At 35.3% G+C, this 18,611-nt stretch overlaps 2 long non-coding RNA genes across 3 annotated transcripts; both read right to left on the minus strand.

Annotated features, from left to right (window-relative positions):
* Positions 1-1,342: 1,342 nt before the first annotated feature.
* Positions 1,343-3,431, minus strand: LOC140935727 (uncharacterized). The gene is made up of 3 exons (XR_012165241.1): positions 3,366-3,431; positions 1,846-2,047; positions 1,343-1,713 (listed from the first exon to the last, which is right to left on the minus strand). It is a non-coding gene; the product is annotated as an uncharacterized lncRNA (long non-coding RNA).
* A 4,250-nt stretch (positions 3,432-7,681) lies between these two features.
* On the minus strand, positions 7,682-14,969 carry LOC140935728 (uncharacterized). Of its 2 annotated transcripts, none has more exons than XR_012165242.1 (3): positions 14,837-14,969; positions 9,303-9,492; positions 7,682-7,857 (listed from the first exon to the last, which is right to left on the minus strand). It is a non-coding gene; the product is annotated as an uncharacterized lncRNA (long non-coding RNA). The 2 variants fall into 2 exon arrangements; XR_012165243.1 differs by lacking the exon at positions 14,837-14,969 and adding an exon at positions 11,364-11,519.
* Between the last annotated feature and the right edge of the window lie 3,642 nt (positions 14,970-18,611).

Here is an 18,611-nt window from a genome sequence, read left to right on the forward strand (position 1 = left end):
GCATGATTTGTAGTGATATATGGCATAAATACCACGAGTGATATTTCGAAATTGTTATCCGTAATTTCACGAGCCGTTAGGCGAGTGAAATTTGAGACAATTTTGAAATATCACGAGTGGTATCTATGCCAAATATCACGTACAAATCATGCTATTATTTGTTTATACCACTACCCGCAAAAGGTTTGTAATTTTCACATGTAGGTATTTCAAATTAAGCTGAAATACTACTGCTCTAAGCCAATCAAATTGCAGAAATTTCTCATTTAGTGGTATAAATAGGAATATTGATTAATACGACCGTAAATAGTTTCAATGATGATATGCCAATGATGTTTTTTATTCTAGTCTTTAGGTTTTAGATTTTTCTCTCTGTATATAATGTCTTAGATTCTAGATTTTACCTCTTCATCTTTTATTTTGGGGAATCTTTTATATCGGGTTAACCTCTAGATACCCCCTTTCGAGAGATATTTTGTAGTTTTAGTTTTTATCTCTTGAATAAATTAAGATAATCTAGATACATTAGCGTTTTATGAAAGTTAAAAGAATTGAGCAGCCACGATTTTATCGTTAAAATCCTGCCACGAAGGCAGGTTTTAGTAACAATTATAATTACTTCTGATTATTTTTAGCACTTGAGTGCTACACTGTAAATTCGAGGGTAAATAAAGTTTATTGATTGATGGATCCATAGTATAGTACCCATATTATAGGAAAAAAGCAACTCTGGATTCGTTTCAGTGAGATGAAAGCAATGAAAGGGGAAGTGGTATCCGTTCTGTTAATTTCTGATAAATGACGATTTAATTTCATTCTGACTAATAGCCTCAGCGTGACAGGGGTTGGAAGGAGAAGGAAAAAGAGGAGTTTAACCTTTTAAGCCCTGAGAGTGATCAGCATCAAATTTTTCCTTTAATGTCAAAACTTTGTAAAACAGAGTGGTCATGAGAATTATGGATATGATGGCACAAAATGAATTTGCTTGATATTTTATCAACGTCTCCCCACTACTTCTGTAGGAAATGAATAGGGGCAACGAGTGAGAATTCAAATTTTGATCTTAGGGTTTAGAGGGTTAATCTTGGGGTGCAAGGACATGAAGGGCACGCGCGCCTTAATTTCCACTTTTTCATTATGAGGTTATAGATATTTTTAATATAGAAAACGTTATCACGGATAACAACTTCCACGTAGTCCTACGGCACGTCCAGCCACATATGCAGCGTCTTTTACGGTCGTCAAACTTTAAGCAGGTGTAAACAGGAACTGAACGAGCTATTTTCATGTTATCAAAATGAAAAATCAAAGAGTTGAACACACTGGTATTCTAGATTGGTTATCTTTATTACGACTTGATGATTTGACTGAAATAATATATTTATATCTATTGAAAATAAATGGATATCGGATTAACTAAATAGTGACAAAAAACATGCAATCTTTGAAGAAATCCATGTTCATCATTGTCATCGTTGTGTATTATTTTGTAACTCAACTTTGCTTGGCCTTCATTCTTTTTCTTGCTTCACCAAAATTCTTTATCTAGGAATCAAGTCAGTGTGTTTTCGTATATTTTCATTGATAGTTTGACCTCCAGGATCTGAAGATACAGTCTTGTCATTTCCTTGTCCTGAACTTGGATGAATATAAATTGGGCTGATTGCATGAAGAGTGACAGGTTGTATTTTTATGACACCCAGTTGTCTTGAGCTATTTAAAATGAAATAACATATTAGTCGACTATTCTCAGGTGTGTCCGATGCGTATGTACACAACCCTAACGCCTCATAAACTCAAGTAATTTAAATAGCTAGGTAGTAATTGGTTCTTGCTTTAACTTACTATTTTCATGATGTTTAGTATATCGCCTTTTCATCAATTCCCAAAGTTTCCCGGTGTATTCCTTACGAGCTACCTCGTCGCCTTGTAAATTTCTTCCCCAACGAATGCCAGGAAGTTGCCCTTCTACGCTTTGGGAACACATGGAGAGAACAACGCAGGAAATGGCAAACAGAAGAACAAATTTATTGGAGAAAAACATTTCCTGAAAAAGGTAACAACAAGAAGCAAACCTTGGAAACAGCGTCATTGAAAGTTACTATTTTAAGACATATGATACATGATGTTCTAGCGAAGATGTGTACACAACCGCTATTACTGCATCTTTTATATCTTCAAAATATCACACTGTCTTATAAACTTGGCACATCTAATCATCTGCAGTGTATCTCAGCTATTGTGGCAACCATATCCCGATGTTACTTTTTTTGTATCTCGAATCGCATTTGGACTTTCGTTGTAGTTTCGAAAGAAGTTTGGAATGTGATTCTATTACCATCAGGATCTGCGATTTTTTTCTTTATCATTGAGCTTACATTCAAATCCTAGAAAGGGTGTATCAGTTAGTTGATATTCGTAAACCCAAGTGGGTAAAGTAGGTTTAAAACATTTTTCTGTGTTTGGATATCAGATGAAACACTCCTTCTCGTGTTTTTTGCACTCTCTCTCAGGTAAAAGGACAGAATCTTTTCAGTGGAAATAAAACGTTGACTAGGAGGTTAAAATTTGCAAAAATCAATTCTTTTTCAGATATTCTTGCTTAGAACGCAAATATTAATTTCAAAAGCGACAAACAATGAGAAATTGAAGAGGAGTGCGAAAGCAGATGTTAAAAAATTGATGTATGATGAATAAATTTATTGTAAGGTAACTTTTATTTTTACATAGATTGTCGCAATATAGCAGCTCTTTATATTTTTGTCGCTTTTCATCATGATTAGAGAATTTTTTACGAGTTCGTCAAGAACAATCGTCGTGGCTAAGTCTTACGATACTCCCGAACGTCGAACGCTAAAGAAAAAAAAATAGAAACAATGATAGAGTAGAAAAAATAGAAGAGAATAAAACAAAATAGAACAAAATAAAATAAAATAAAGTATTTTTCACCAGTAAGGTGGGAATATAAATTCTTCATGATTTGTTACCACCTCTACTTAGTTTAAAGTATTCTACGTCTACGTCTACGTCTACTTTATTAACTGATAAAAGGGAATTCTGCATCGCATCAATTTAACAAAAATAATAATAGCATTGTCTGATAAAAAAAATTCCATAAATAACATTATTATAAAGTAAAAATTAAAAGTTAAAAATTTCCATCTAATGAAACTTATATAAAAAATCGTCATTACAAAAGTAGGACAATGATATCTACAATTACGGCTGCACTCGTAATAAAACCCCGTAACTGTGGTTACTTTCAGCACATTTCAGTCTGAAACCAATTAGAATTTTGCTGTAACCTTAATAACGCAAACTTATTGAAGATTCTTCAATATTCGTTAAGAATTCCTTTAGCTTACCTAAAGAGATGAAAGTCTTTCTGAGCGTAAAGAATAAACAGAATAAAGAAACAGATCTTTTGCCTCTTTAAGAACTATCGATTGTCTAACAGTACGAACCTTATATAGTTAAAAGTCAAGTAGGTGTCAGCTTATTGTAAACGCATAGATTACAACCTGCTTCCAGTTACAAGTAAATATGCTTTCACTTCTTGTAAATCAGAAATTTAGAATAAAACAAAACTGATTGTACCTGACGAGTGATCACGACCTTACTTGTCTTACGCTGTCTACAACAGTTTCTTCCTGTTTAGAGTTGTCAAATTGTTGTCGGTTCGATGCCCGTCTCTTTTATATGGAACCGAATGCTTGGAAAGCACTGTGCGGTTGGCGTTGTTAATTAACCGCGCGCAGAACATGTAATGATTGCGGTAATTAAAGTTATACAATTGTTCCTTTTACCGCTGATGACTACAGTGTCTGGTGTATATCCCTTTATCAAGGTGTTTTCCTGCCTCATATGAGGTTAATCTCTTAACAGGCCACAAGGTACGAGTAAGCGTTTGCGTCAATTTCAAGTAAATAGCTTGTCAAGTCAAGAAAAAATAACTTGCCAGGGCTGCTTGTGTTTTTGTTTGAGTAAATGAAATTAGAAATATTATCGATTGCAAAATATTGGTTCGTTTTTACTCTCGACAGTTAGTGCGTTCATCAAAAGTATTTACTTTTAAATATCATTTGAATAGATAAAATTGCGCATACCACCTACGATAGTGAAGTGTGGGATATTAGCTCTTGACGCAAAAAATCCTCTTTTCTCCTGAAATACGCTATTCATGGGTATATTAAGTGATTAACTCGATTCTTCCTCTTCTTTCTTTATGAACTTGTACATGAATAATCAGTGAGGATTAAATTAATCACTCCTAATGAGCTATCTTCAAAGGTTCAACCGCCACTTCTTTAGAAGAACTGCTGAGCTGTGGATGGCCGGGTAAACAGTGTTAGCAGCAATCAACAATTCAATTACACGGAAGAAACCTTTTATTGCAAGTTTGTTCTCGCTAATGTGCTAGTCAAAATAATTTCCGTCAGCATGATTCGTGTTCATTTTTCTTTATTCCGCTACTGTTAATTAAACAGACACAAAATTTGAATAAAAGGACAGAATTCTGGCTCATTTAGAGGATTGTTTGAAATTCATAAGTTAAAAAAATTAATGCAATCAAAGTAACAACGGCAATAATAATCATGTTATAAAAATTGACTTGAGTTAAAAAAAAGGAAAGAAAAGCAAAAAGAGAGGGGGTGTGAATACGTCAAACAATTTTATTGCTGTTCGTTTTTACTAGGTTTTTTATTTGTAACAAACATTTTCCGCAATTCTTAATGCATAAACTATCACAGTTTAGTAACAAATCAATCTCTTTCTTAATAAGTCTTTGAAGACAAAACGACTTCTTAATGGATGCTTTTTAAGAAAGCGACATCTCTTATCTCACCAGGGTATTAAATCAGATCTTTTAAATAAATGTCACTTTGCTTTTGGCCCTATTTACACACGTAGTAGTCTATGTTCAAAGCGACGTTTTTCAAGAGAAGAAATAAACCCTGGCTAGATTAAACTTATAATAAATGAAAAGATATGAGTGGAGAGAGGAACACAGAAAAAAATTCTGGGTTCCAGATGGGAACTGAACCCACGACCTTCCGTACGCTAATCGGATGCTCTAACCACTGAGCTTTTGGGAACTCAGTGTTGAGCAGGTCATTTGTGGGTTGACATAACTACCGCATCGCGCAGTCACATTATGTCAAGTGAACACACAATATTAACTCCATCACGCAGTCGTGTAAATACTTTATGAGCAATGAATAATAAATGATTGAAATGATATGTGTGGAGAGAAGAATACAGAAAAAAAAATTCTAAGTTCCAGATGGGAATTGAACCCACGACCTTCCGTACACTAGTCAGATTTAATTTGCCCCTAAAAATGGGCAGACAAGTCTTAAAATCGCTAGATGGTTTGGAAGAGAAATTTGTGTACAATACACTCACGGGTACATGTGGAAATAACTACTAGCCTATAGGTATTTTAGAAGAGTCTCTTTTTTAAAACTGAGGTTTTCCAACAATTTATCTTAAGATTTCTCAACGCTTGCACAAAGTTACTACCGTACCCCAGGAAATTATTATAAATTTTTCTGAGTAACCTAACTTTAAACGAAACTTGCATAGTTGACGAAATTTTTTGGAAAAAAATTAAGGGTCAAATTATGATGAAACTACATTTTCCTCGCTAACCACTTAATTCCTTTCAAGACGGATTCCATTTCAGTTCGTGTTATCATCAGTTCGTTATGATTATGAATGACCACCGCTACTACATCGAAAGGCAACGAATACAGATGAGGAGAAATTCCTTCTATTTCAATCTGTGTATTATCGCCTCGCACCTATGTGGCCAGGGTCAAATCCCGGCGTCGACGCCATATGTGGGTAGAGTTTATTGTTGGTTTTCTCCCTTGCACCGAAAGGTTTTTCGCCGGGTACTCCGGTTTTCCCGTCTCCTCAAAAACCAACATTTCCAAATTCCAATTCGATCAGGAAAAGTAGACGAAGAACCACTATGTGGATGTGCTTCCTCTAAATCGTTGTTTATTTATTTATATATTCGAGTTTATCCTGCTTTGTACCGCCAACAACGACCACTTCTCCCACGTATGAATATTAGAGAAAATTCCTCAGCGGCATTTCTTGTTGTCTTATTTCTTGGCGCACAAAAAGAATATTTTTTAACCTTACAGAGGGTCGGCCACGACAGACCGGAAAATCCAAACTTTCATATTAGCCATATGATACAACCCCGCGGGAAATAGCACAATGAGGGCTGAGCAGTGATCATATGCTTGAGAATTCACATGTAGACACGTGCACACAATGGCCGTTTTCACACTAGAGACGGATTATCCGTTACAAGTGATATCTCATGTTTACAGCGGCGTTCCCCAAGGCTCCGTTTTAGGACCCTTATTGTTTAAGATCTTCATAAATGACTTATTTTATTTCATCAAAGAGGCGAAGCTGTCTATTTATGCCGATGATAATCAGCTGTATTCTGCTGAAACGTCAACCGGAAGTGGACTTTTTGCACTCTTGAGCCGTCAATTTGAACAAATTTTTGGTCAAATCCTCTCTATAAGAGTAAAGTTACGTAGCAATACAATTTTGGTACCGTGAAGGTATATTAAAAGAGGAACAGGCTCACTTCCAGTTGACGTAAGTCGTTCAAGAACGTCGCTGCTTAAACTCCGTATTTTCTCAATAAGAACGTGGTGGTGAGTGAGTGGTTTAGTAATAACAAGATGATTTTGAACCCTGAAAAATGCAAGGCGCTGGTTCTCTGGCAAAAACCCAATGTCAAGCTATCACTATTTGCTGAAGGTGTTGCCTAAACACTAGTTATACAGTAGATCTGTTACGTTTTCTGATACGACTTGTGGGACGGAAGGTACGTTAAGGTACGAAAACGGGGGTTCATAATATATCCGCACCTTTATTTTAGTCAGATTATATGTTTATTATGTCATTCAACTGATAACCAGGTTTTCCTACATCTTAAAAGGCATAGACTAGAGGTCAAAATTTTGGGACAACGGCTGAGGACCATTTTCCTCTGTTGATCTGGGCGCTTCCGATCCCCAGAAATAACATTTCGCTAGAGAGTGTTGTTCTAGGAATAGAAACTGAGATATACGGGAAAGAGTTGTCTCAAGGGTATGGCCCTCATAGATGTCAAAGTGAGCTTCTCCTGGTCAGATTTGTTTAAGAATAAGCTCAGACGGTAAGTAAAAACACTGCTGGTACCTCACAATTAAAAGGAGCTGGTGTGGAATCTGACAGAAGACTTAAAAATATAGATCGTGAGTCTTTTTGTATTTATTGTTCATACAGATGTTTGAAGTCACTTTTTCTGTGATCTGCAAGAATGCCACTTATCAACACTAAAACGAGGAACGGGTAGCGGGAACGAGCACGGGGAATGGGAAAATATAAAAATGCCAAAAAAAAAAAAAAGAAAAAAAGAGAGAGAATGGGTAATGTCTAAGAGAGTTAATGATACGGCTAGAGTTCAAGTTAAGTTTTGTTCACATTTTTCATTTTCTCGTTCCCTGTTCCTTGTTTTAGTAACATCCGATCTGCAACTGCTCAGATATAAAGCAGTGATTCGCATTACTTGTCAATGGCGATGATTTAGTTGTTTTCTAAATTTAGTCGATGTTTTACTGTCAGTGAAGGCCAGAACGCAATAAACTCAGTTTAACACACTCAGTTGAGCTAAATAAGTGAAATTATTTTATTTCTATTTTCAACATTCGCCACGTATTAACGTATGCAATTCAATATTCAACAACAATTATTATTTTGCTCCGCTAAATTCTATGATTCTAATATTGGCTTATTAAAGTCGAAAACGGTCCGACAGGTCACTTCTCCTTACGAAATCTCCTGTAAATTGAAAGAAAAAGACATAAGCAATAATTAATTTGTCAATGTAATAAATGAATGATGTAAATGTTTCCCCCCACCTTTTTCATATCATTTCATCAGGGGCACCCAACGTCAATTTTTGGAAAATATATGTTCGGAAGACGATTTGAGATCTAGAATTTTCGGAACATTTGTTGTAAAATTTCTTGTTTGCCTGCCTCTCCTAGGATTTTAACATCTAAAAAATGGTATAATTGCCCATTTTTAACGGATTTTTACCCTAAAAAGGTCACCTAGAATTTTCAGGAGCCTTTTTTCTGGCTGAAATTTTCGAAAAAGTATTTAGTTTCGATCCCTATAATTTTCGGATCACTAGACTTTCAGCTAGGAAATCCGAACAGATGAAAAATGTTTTGGGGATAAAAATGTGCCTATACGTTTAAATACTACTGAATGCGTTCAACAATGCTATGTTTAAGTGGTTTTGAACTATATTCTTGTTGGGTGCCCCTGTCTTTTAGGAGGTGTAGTTGCCAAGCTGATGATGCCGGAGCGTATAACCTTTGATCAGGATAAATTCCCTTTAATTTGTAAAGAGGCTGTTAAGTACTCAAAATACTAAACAATTTCTATTCATATGACAAAAAACCGTGGAGGTTTATTTTAGCAGTACGTCTGAAACTGCCATGTGACATGACGTCATGACTTCAAATAGGCGTCATTTTAGATCCGCCAAATTGGATTTCCAAAAGACTATTAACTTAATTTTTATAAATAGATTTAACATCATTAAGTTTTGCTTTAATTAACACGTCATATAAAGAAACGATAAATGACCTGTCCTCAATATCGTCACATTAATTTACAATTTAAGCAAATTCTTCTTCTTTGATAGGAATTTATTCGTGTTAAACCAAAGTCATGAACTTAATTTGAAAATCACGTATATAGGGCACTTCTCTCTAATCTGGGGTTTTTTCTTTCCAAGCCCTAGCAGCTCTTTAATTTCGGGCCGGGAAAGTTTTTTTTCTTTTTGAAGTGTTTACCTTGCAGAAAAGCGATATAACAAAAGTTCGAGGTCTAGACTACATGACTTTATTCGCAATGGAACTTGACGTTAGAGAACAAATTACTCGCAAAAAAAGCTGAATAACCACAGACTCCAAACAAATATTTCTTCCATCGTTACAAACAGTAAAAAAATGAACTAAAAAAACTGTTAAGCTGACAAGTTTTCAAAAACCACAATATCATGATTGCAACCCTTTACAATCTTCTTCCATTATTTTTATCCGTGCCATCTTTTGTATATGGTTTGCTTGTTTGTTCTTTAAATTAATGGTTTAAGTGGTTATTTTTATGTCTTCCTCAATTTAGTGACAGTTCCCAAATGTTTGATCTGAATATTGACAAATTTCGTGACACAGCTCCTCTTATGCTTTTTAAATACCCTGTCTACTCACTATAATAATCTTCCTCGTTGTCGTACTGTCTTCGACGGTGCTTCGGATTAATCGGCATATAATCGTCGGGTGAGTCGTAGTCTCGTTTACCCCACCGTAAAGCATCCTTTTGACTAACAGCTGGCTCGATTAACAGCGACATGACGATGCATGACACGAGCAAAAAGGCGAGTTGAGTCTTGGTTACCATCTACAAGTTAAACAAATAATAATGTTTTTTTGTGCACTTTTTCCCCACCAGTCGTGTTCTGCCCTCAGTATCCGTCAGTCACAGTCAGCTTTCAAACGGCTGAAAAAGTTAATCAAATATCGTCTGTCTTGTGAGGCTTTGAATTCTTCAAAACATATGGCGACTTAATGTAATTCTTTTTAAAAAATCAAGTGCAGTATTCCTCGGAAGTATAACCGAAAAATGTCAAAGAGGTCACTTTCTTCCCCGAAGCAGCAAAAATCGTTAAAACAGTTCGTTTCTCTTCCCATAGATTAAATCGTCGACACCATCCATGGTCAAACTACTTGATTCACATTTTTGTAGACTTATTCTCCGAAACAGAAATTATATTTCAGAAAAATGAAATGTCATAAACTGGAGTCCATTTTGGAAAAATCTTTTAAACGGCAGCGCACTGACCAAACCCGAAATCCCGTTGTCCATCGAAGAACGAAATTCCAATGACGACAGATAAAAATAAAGTCAAAATTTACGAATGGTTAATAAACGAGGTACTGGCACTATTGTTTCCTTGTGTTTTTATTATTTTTTTATGACGGAGTCTGAAATTAAATATTAAGGCAACTGCAATTGCTGAAACTTTTGTCTTCAGAATTCAAGATATTTAAGTTTCTGACTTTTATACACTCAAACGATGACAGGGAAAAACCTCTCAAAAAGCGATTTTAGATAACAAAGGTGATATCAAATATCAATATCAATATTAATCAGATTTAGAACACCATGTATACCTTCTGAGCGCGGTTACTAAGCAAACATGTTATGCAGCGGCTTCCTTTGTTGCAATGTCTTACTTTTTTTGCAGTCATCTTTTCAAATCTTGCTATTTCTTTCTAAATTAGCTAAGAGTCGTCGAAACTGCCCCATCGAATAGATCGGACACAACTGAAAAAACATTAATTACAGCATATGTTGAAGCGTAACTTCCTTCTATCCCTAGCTCTTGAACAAAAGTTTCACCCTAAAAGAACAGAAATCCAAGCATTGTGTTTTATTCAGCCATTTTTTTTCTCCGCTTTGTAAATCTCATGTTATTAAATTCAAACAATGAATCGAAGGAAAGCCGGGCAAAGTCTTGTTTCGAGTCAAAAATGTTAAAAAAACTATAAGAAAATAAGACAAGAGAAGTTTCCGATCTTGCGGTCCGACAAGCCATTCTTTTCTGGGGGATTCAATAAAGAAATGACAAGTCGTAACGTTACAAAATACATTTATGTAATATTTTGAGGCTATGTTGAAAATTAAAAGCAAGTGAAAAGTCAAACGACCTCAACAGCCTCTGGCTTGCTTTTAAAGCGCTATTCAACGACCTATTCAAAAAACCCTTTGATTACTTTACAATATTCTGTCTTCTGCAAAAACCACATGGTCACTATTCTTTCTCGCCCATAGCTAGTTCACCTTTTTGTTTTTCACTGATTATAATAACCTAATTCGTGGCGCCATTAATCCTCTCGAATGGCATGTTCATCATACCTTATTCCGTTACTAAACTAAAAATAGTCTGAATGTTTAAATCCTTCAACAAATATTTGTCCTCTGAGTCGATGGAAAAGTCTTTGAAACAAAACTCCTAATAAAAGTGATATAATAAAGATCATGAACCTCTGAAAAGACACGAAAAGCATATCTTCAAAATGTCAGAAAATCAGCAGCACGATAACAAAAGCAGTCTGTCCTTTCTAAAAAAGACCATACGATATGTACTTGAATTGGCAAGCTAGAGAACTTTCTTTATAATAAAAATTTAATATTATTTTGACTAGAATGATGCATTGAAAAAACCGTCTTGATGTTGGTTTGAAGCCGATAAAGCCAAGGGGACTTACCTTTAAGCTTGACCGAAAATGTAGAAACTCTCAGCAACTCCCAAAGCGTCTAACTTGAAGATCCAAATGCTCCTCCTATATATATATTTGCTTTCGGTAACCTAATTTAGGTTGTACGTATAACACCTTTCGGTTAAGAACCACGCTTTAAAGATAATTTAATTATCTTCAAACAATAATACTTGGCACTGCGGAAGTGGTGATGGTAATTTGCGTATTATAAAGAGTTTCCTCCTGGTATATGACTATTCACACCTAACTTACGTACTTTTGTCATTTGACAAAAGGTCGAGTTATTTCAAAATATATATTGCATTACGGTATTGTGCTTGGATAAAGGAGAAAGTTAAATTTGCCTAGATGACTGTCTTTCAACTTTGGGAGATTAGTTTTCGTTTACAGAAGCGAGCCTGTGTTTTTAATTAAGAATTGAATTGAGATATGTTAGACAAACAACAATTTTTTCTCATGCCTCTTTAGATAAAGGACTGAAGTATTCAAACTGTGCTCAAAAGACAGAAAATATCATTAGTAATGAAAAGAGTGGTGGTTTTGTCCGACGCTTTCTCGGCAGGTTTCCATTGTCTTTATAAGCGCGCTTATAAAACATGGCTTTACCAAAATGTTGGTTCGTTAATGGAATTATAATGGGATTTCAATTTATGTTCAATAACTTACCCTAGGGCAAAACATACAAACAAAGCAAAAGAGGGGATTAAAGTTTTATTTTGTAACCGGACACTTTGATCTCTTTATGATAATGATTCTGAGCAATTATAATATCCGCTTGGAGATGACTCCTTTGAAATCCGTTCTGCGCGGCGATGATTCAGCAATCTCATTTCTTAGAATAAACATGATTCATATAGAATATTCCTGAATCGTTTGTCGTTATAATTAAATGAAGACAGATCGAGGAGCTGAAAACGTCTCAGTATATATCTAGTCAGCCCGTTGAGGACCTTTGAACATTTTTTTAGACAATGAGACAGTGATGATATGTATTAAAAAAGTGAAAACTTTCAGCCTGGCTGTAGTCGTAAATGTTACAATGAAAACCTCAGCCCATTACATCAAACAAATTTTTGTAATCATTAGAAAGGGAAAATTTGTTCTGTATATTATAGATACAGAGAGTCAATCCGCCGTGCAGCTTTATACCTTTGATATCTATTCGAGATCGGTTCTTAAGAACTTTATTAGCGGTGGCTTAAGGACGATTATTGGAAAATAAGGTAGGTATAGTCTTCATTTTATTGTGTATGTTAAAAGAAAAATTTCTGAATCGCCGCCTAAGGAGCCCAAACTTTGTCCAAATATAAAAAGTTCAGTTAGAGACATTGCTGTTCAGCGAAGTGAAAATCAGTGTTTTTTGATTTGCAGTGCTTAATATAGTGCTTAAGGGGACTTCAAAACATTTCCATGTCTTTAGGTCATTTCACTTTATTATTGCCTGTTCCCTTTGCAAAATCTTGCATGTATTACATGCACAATACTTAACAGGAATGGTTAAGCCAGATTTTAAGAAGCCTTCGCTTAAGCCCGGATCATTTGCCCTGGTCAAACATTTTATAATTAACACACTGTGAGTCCTTTACAAATACAGCGAAAGGTCACAAAACATAAGTGTTAAAATCTTCAGATAAAGCCTAGTAAGCCAATTTTTGATTAATAGAGTTTCAAGTGTTTTTTTGTTATTTGTTTTTTGAAAACTGCCCGCACGAAAAAAAAAAAAAAGCACTGGCAAACAAAGAAAACGGTTTTTCACATGCCGTGGTTAACAACCTCTGAAAAAAAATGAGTCCATGGCAAAAATGGACCCTTTTACAAAGGCAGCGATGGGAATAAACAACAAGAAACTGCTGGAAAACGTAAACAGAGGGCAGTTTTAATTTTACTAATTCTCAAACAGCTTTTCCTTTTTTTGCGCACAGCTTTACTTTTAGTCACCTTTAACACCAATTCTAGTGATTATCATCTACTAGTAGTGCCCCGTACCTTGTTTGTTCCTGTTTCGAAAGTGTGCTAAGTGATTCATTCAAACTCAAAACTCAAAACTCAAAGTTGTCCTGGCCAAGCCATTTTCCACAATATGTATTTTTAAGAGGAATAGCAGGCTACATTATTTACTCAATAATAATGATTCATGATTATGATGAAAAAAATGAAGTACATTGTTCAATCTGTAATTATTAAAATATGCAAAATATGCTTACTGCCTAATATTTTGAATTGAAAGCTAACTTTTTAACATCCATGAATCTTTCGTGAATCATTCTCTGCACGCAACAGTACCCAAAGCGATCTTTGCAGTACTGCAAATAGTTTTCATATTAAAGGGACAAAACAAAATTTCCCTTAATTGCTAATTCCAAGTATCTGCAGCAGACGGATTAAAAATCACGTTTTCTCGTTGATTGGAGACAATTTTATCTCCAATAGTTATGAAAAGGGACTAAAAATTTCTGCATGAAATTAAAAAGCTACAGATCAATAGCGTATTAGTTTTGTAACAGTATGAATAAATGGCTGAAACTGAGAACGAAGATAAAACGCTGATGTGGTGATCGTCAACAATATTTGTCAAAATTACGAACTCAGAGTAACATCCGGGGCCAGGGTTGCCCCCCTATAAAAAGAGGGGACCTGAAAGGATCGTAACCTCATAGCGAGGGCGAGGCTGAGACTCATTTTAACCTCTAGAAGTGCCCTGAATCAAATGAGTAACAAATAATTTTCACCCTTGTACGGTCCATAAGTCAGCCAAAGGACGTAAGTTAAAAAAAAGGATTAATAAGGCATTGAAAAAAAAAGAAACTTTGAAACTGTCTCGTCATTCATCAGGCTGGTATTTGCAGACTGTCATATTTTTGTATCCTACAAAGAACTTTTATTCTGGTATAAAATATTTCTTAAATTTGTAATTATTGGCTGCTTTTAAAATTTGAGTTATCATGCCACTGTACAAATACTTTGCCGTGAAAGTAGATATCTTATACCGGCGAAAAGTGATGTGATGTGGTCGGTATGGGAAAAACGTATCTAGTCAGTACGACTACCCTTACAAGTTCCTCAAATCTAAAAAAAGATTCCGTGACACATATCCTTCGGTATTATTGCTCTACTTATTCAGTTACAGTTTGTTTGCTTTTCGTAATCGAAACATGAAGAGGGTTATTAGGAGAAGCTTTTATTTCATTATAGTCGTGGTCCCGTTTTATTTGATGGATATGTCTGGCTTGGTCTTTGCTTGACAACCCCCTACCATTTCATCAGGAAGTAACCCGAAGTGAAACTAACATGAAAAGCCAAAGACGCTTAGAATGGGGATCAATTACACACTTCCAGAGTATTAACTTGTAAGAACTATGCAGAGAACGCTGTTTTTTTTTTGTTTTCAAGAAATATTGCAAGAGTATGAATACGAAAAGAAGTTATGACAACTTCAAAATGAATATAAGAAAAAAAGTTACCGTAGATGTTTCTTTGGTTTGGTTAGTTTCTGCTTTGTTTCTTTCCTTTCAATCTCTCTCAGTTGCTGTCGCGCCAAGAGCTCTTCTTTGAATGTACTATCAAGCTTTGAGTAGCTGATTTTTATTAGTTATATAGGAAATAAACCCAGAAAGCAGATTTTTACATATGATTATCGATTAATGTTTTAAATGATAACACGAACTACATACTACCAATAAACGGATATTTGAGAGATTGATTATCATATCTTGATAACGGTCTGAATCTCGTGAAGAAAGAAAGCCTCTGGTTTTTATTACTTTGAAGGTACATACTTTGAACGTAATTCCAGAGTGAAAGTCGGCCACTCAGATTTATGCCAACATAAAAAGTGTGGGAAAAATCTTTTCGAAAAGTAATTTTATAAAAGAACTACTTACTGAAACTTGCAGGATCAATAATAACTACTGAAAACTTTTTAATTCACTGTTCACTAATCTATCTTAAGCCATCTTACTGGTGCTGTTAAGACGAACACCCTTTATTGAATGAACTTAGCAACACATCTAGAACTTAATTTTTTCACCAGTTATCCGCTAGGAAATTTTTCACCCACCTGATTTCTCTAAGCAGTATATTTGCATATCGATCATTCTCACAAAGACGCGAATTACATCTACCGGCAAAATACATGTATTAATAAAAAAGATCACATTTTAGATTGGTTGTCCAGGTTATTCGCGCTAAGTGCGTAATTGTGTTTAACGGAAGGCCTCCAGGCCTAGCTGTTTTCTCGAGGAAGCTTTTGGGATCCTTAAACGAAAAGGCAGACAATACTTTTTGGACTTTTTGTTTATCGCTTGCACTTTAAAGTGACAAATCTGCTTCTTTTGAGACCAAACCCCTGTGCTCCAAGTTGGCGTTAGAAAAGCATTGGAAATTGACCAAGCAAAGTCGAGAATCGATTGCATTGATGTTTTTATCTGTAACCCTCTGCAAACACAAAAGCGAATTCGTAGATTTTCGATTTGGTGTAAATGTAAAAAAGTTAAGAAAACAACCACATGAACAACAAGAGAACAAAATAATCTGAAATGTCGATTAAAAAAGGAAAAATAAAACCCACTGTTGGTGGTCTGAAAATTAAAGTGCAGCTAATACATTTCCTACTTCCGAAACCATATTTTTACGATCTTCCATCTGTTATAATTTATTCAAAGCTTTTCTCTTCACAGAAATTAATTCAGGTGCCATTTAACGTGGTCGTACCAATATTTTACTTCCTCAATCTTTTGAATGAATCAAAAGCAAAACTAAACTTACCTGAGTTTGACCAATTATTTAGCTGTTTTATTGTTCATTTTACCGGGTTTTTATGGTTAATTGTGCGGCGTAAACAAGTCAGTTAAAAAAAGCAGGTCTCGAGTTTAAGAACTTAATTAATGACCCGTATGATGTGTCTGACCCCTCAATTGCCAGCAAACGAGGCCAGTATTTTGGCTAAATTATTCGGAGCTTTGTTTTCGGCATTTGACAACGGTTCGGCTTCAATCTGCAGTTTTTGCCGTGTTATTGAATTAAGGAACTGTTAATATTGTTCATCAGTCTAGAACGGAAACTGTCAAAAATTGATAAATGTAAAAATGGAATAACTCTCACCACAAACCTTTTACTGATAATTGATCACTCAATTTAGATACCCATATATCAGTTTGTCCCCTCATCTTTTTTCTCATTCGCGGGAAAGCCTGAAGCAGGTTGGATATAAAATCAAGTCGATCAAGGGACTTTTAAAACAGGACGCCGAGATTCAAGTCAGTCACTTCATAAGGAACAATTTGAATACTAGAGAAAAAAACTAAAAGCGAGACTCACTACTTCTCAACACCTAAATCGGTTGAGTATTTTAAAGACTTTGGATACTTTTGATGAAGTCACACCTCTCCATGAAATATGACTTCAAGTTCATAGAATTTGTCTTTGCAGCATTTTTATCTTTTCCCAGCCGGCTGCAGACACGTTTCCATTTCACAGTTTATCAATCAGTATAACGTCAAAAATGCTTTTTATTTGCCATTTCTTCCACCCTGGCAGTGCCCTGCTCTTGGGTGTAATTTGATGGCCTTTAAACCTGAGATATACGAGAAAATAATAAATTAAGTGCAAACTGGACAAATCATCCCTAAGGCTGTTAGAAAAATGACATATTCAAGGTCTGATAATATCTAACACTAAAAGAGTTTGCTCATACGCTTGAGCCTTGAATCAGTTTTTTTTTAACCACGGAAGTTGTTATATTCATCGGGGCAAAGGAGAATCTGTAGAAAGGTTTACGTCGTACAGGTTAAAAACTGTGTTTAGTTTTAATTTTGCAATTAATGTGTAATAATTTCTTCATTGTCCTATCTTTTAGAGGGTAACTGAATTTCGACCAGCGACAACTAAATGGGAACGGAAAATTCTTAAACTTCTCTATGCAATAAAAATGATTTACTGAATAATAATATTCCAACACTCAATTCATTAAAGAGTCGACACAACAAACTTTGGTTTTGAAGATTTTACTCAGAAACATTATTTTTATTACTGAAATAATGCTAAGCACTTCTCTCAACAGTTCTGATATGTTGGAGGATTAAAAATGATGCAAGATAGATGATTCAAGTAGCGTGAATTATAGGTGATAAAATGAAAACTAATTGAATGGGGTTAACTATAGTATTTCTGACAAAACGTTCGTAACCTCAAAGATTGATAAAAATCGAAGGAAGCCCCTGAGCCAGTATAAAAGGTCTGAAAGATCGTTTTAAGAGATTGAAACGTGTAAACAACGACCTTTTCATCAAAAAATGATCCAAAAAGAGTGATAACTGAAAACAGCTTCCTGCGATGGAATTAAATGCGTGTCGGAAATGTGAAAGAAAATGTTCAGCTGAGGTTTGCTTTGACGTAAAAAGGTTTTAACGGTAAGGAACTTGTAAATTAGAGGAAATTGTTTGATAAATAATCAATGATATTTTTCTAAGTATAAGGGGAAATTTCACGAAGAAAATAGCTTCGTGGTAGTTAAGGTCACATTTTTTCTTAAAGCCATCTTTATTCAAGCCGTAAAAAAACTATTCTTCCGAAACTGTGAGTAATACCCCCGGGTTTCATGTCTGTTGGCAGTGATGGGTTGCCAAATGAAAAAGAAATAGTAAAGGAGAATATTAAACGATATCCCGTGTTATGTTCTAGAGATCAGGCCCTGATTAACTTAGTGTCGTCTGTCATAATAAGTTGGGCAGGCTCTGAAAAATCTTGCAAATTGTCCTTATTTTCTCCTATCAGGAATACCCTGGACAACCAGGCTTTTTACAGATATAGTTCGAGCCTGCATGGTAAGCCTGGTTTATTCAATACTTTAAGAGCCTTCAGGTTAAAGCCTGGTTTTCCTGGTTATTCTGAATTATTCAGGATTACCGGGAAAACCCTGGTTAACCAGGCTTTTTGCACATATGATCTGAACGCCTGGAATGGGCTAGTTTAACCAGATTTGCACCCCGTGTTAAACCCTCAGGTATAGTTGGCTTTGGTGTACGGGGATGGTCAAAACAGGTGAAAGTATAACTGAAATTACAGTTTGCAAATTACCGTGCCTGGCATTCAAGTACCATTCTTTTTATTAAGTTATATGAGAAAAAAAAGCACTTCATACTGTGTCATACTGTCGATGCTCATTCAGTCTTCTTGCGTGCAGAGTTGTGCAACAGAAAAGAGAGGAAGTCTGACTTCTGTGGAGGACGTTTTAAAATA

The sequence above is a fragment of the Porites lutea genome, chromosome 4, assembly GCF_958299795.1.
Source record: "Porites lutea chromosome 4, jaPorLute2.1, whole genome shotgun sequence".
Lineage (NCBI taxonomy): Eukaryota > Metazoa > Cnidaria > Anthozoa > Scleractinia > Poritidae > Porites > Porites lutea.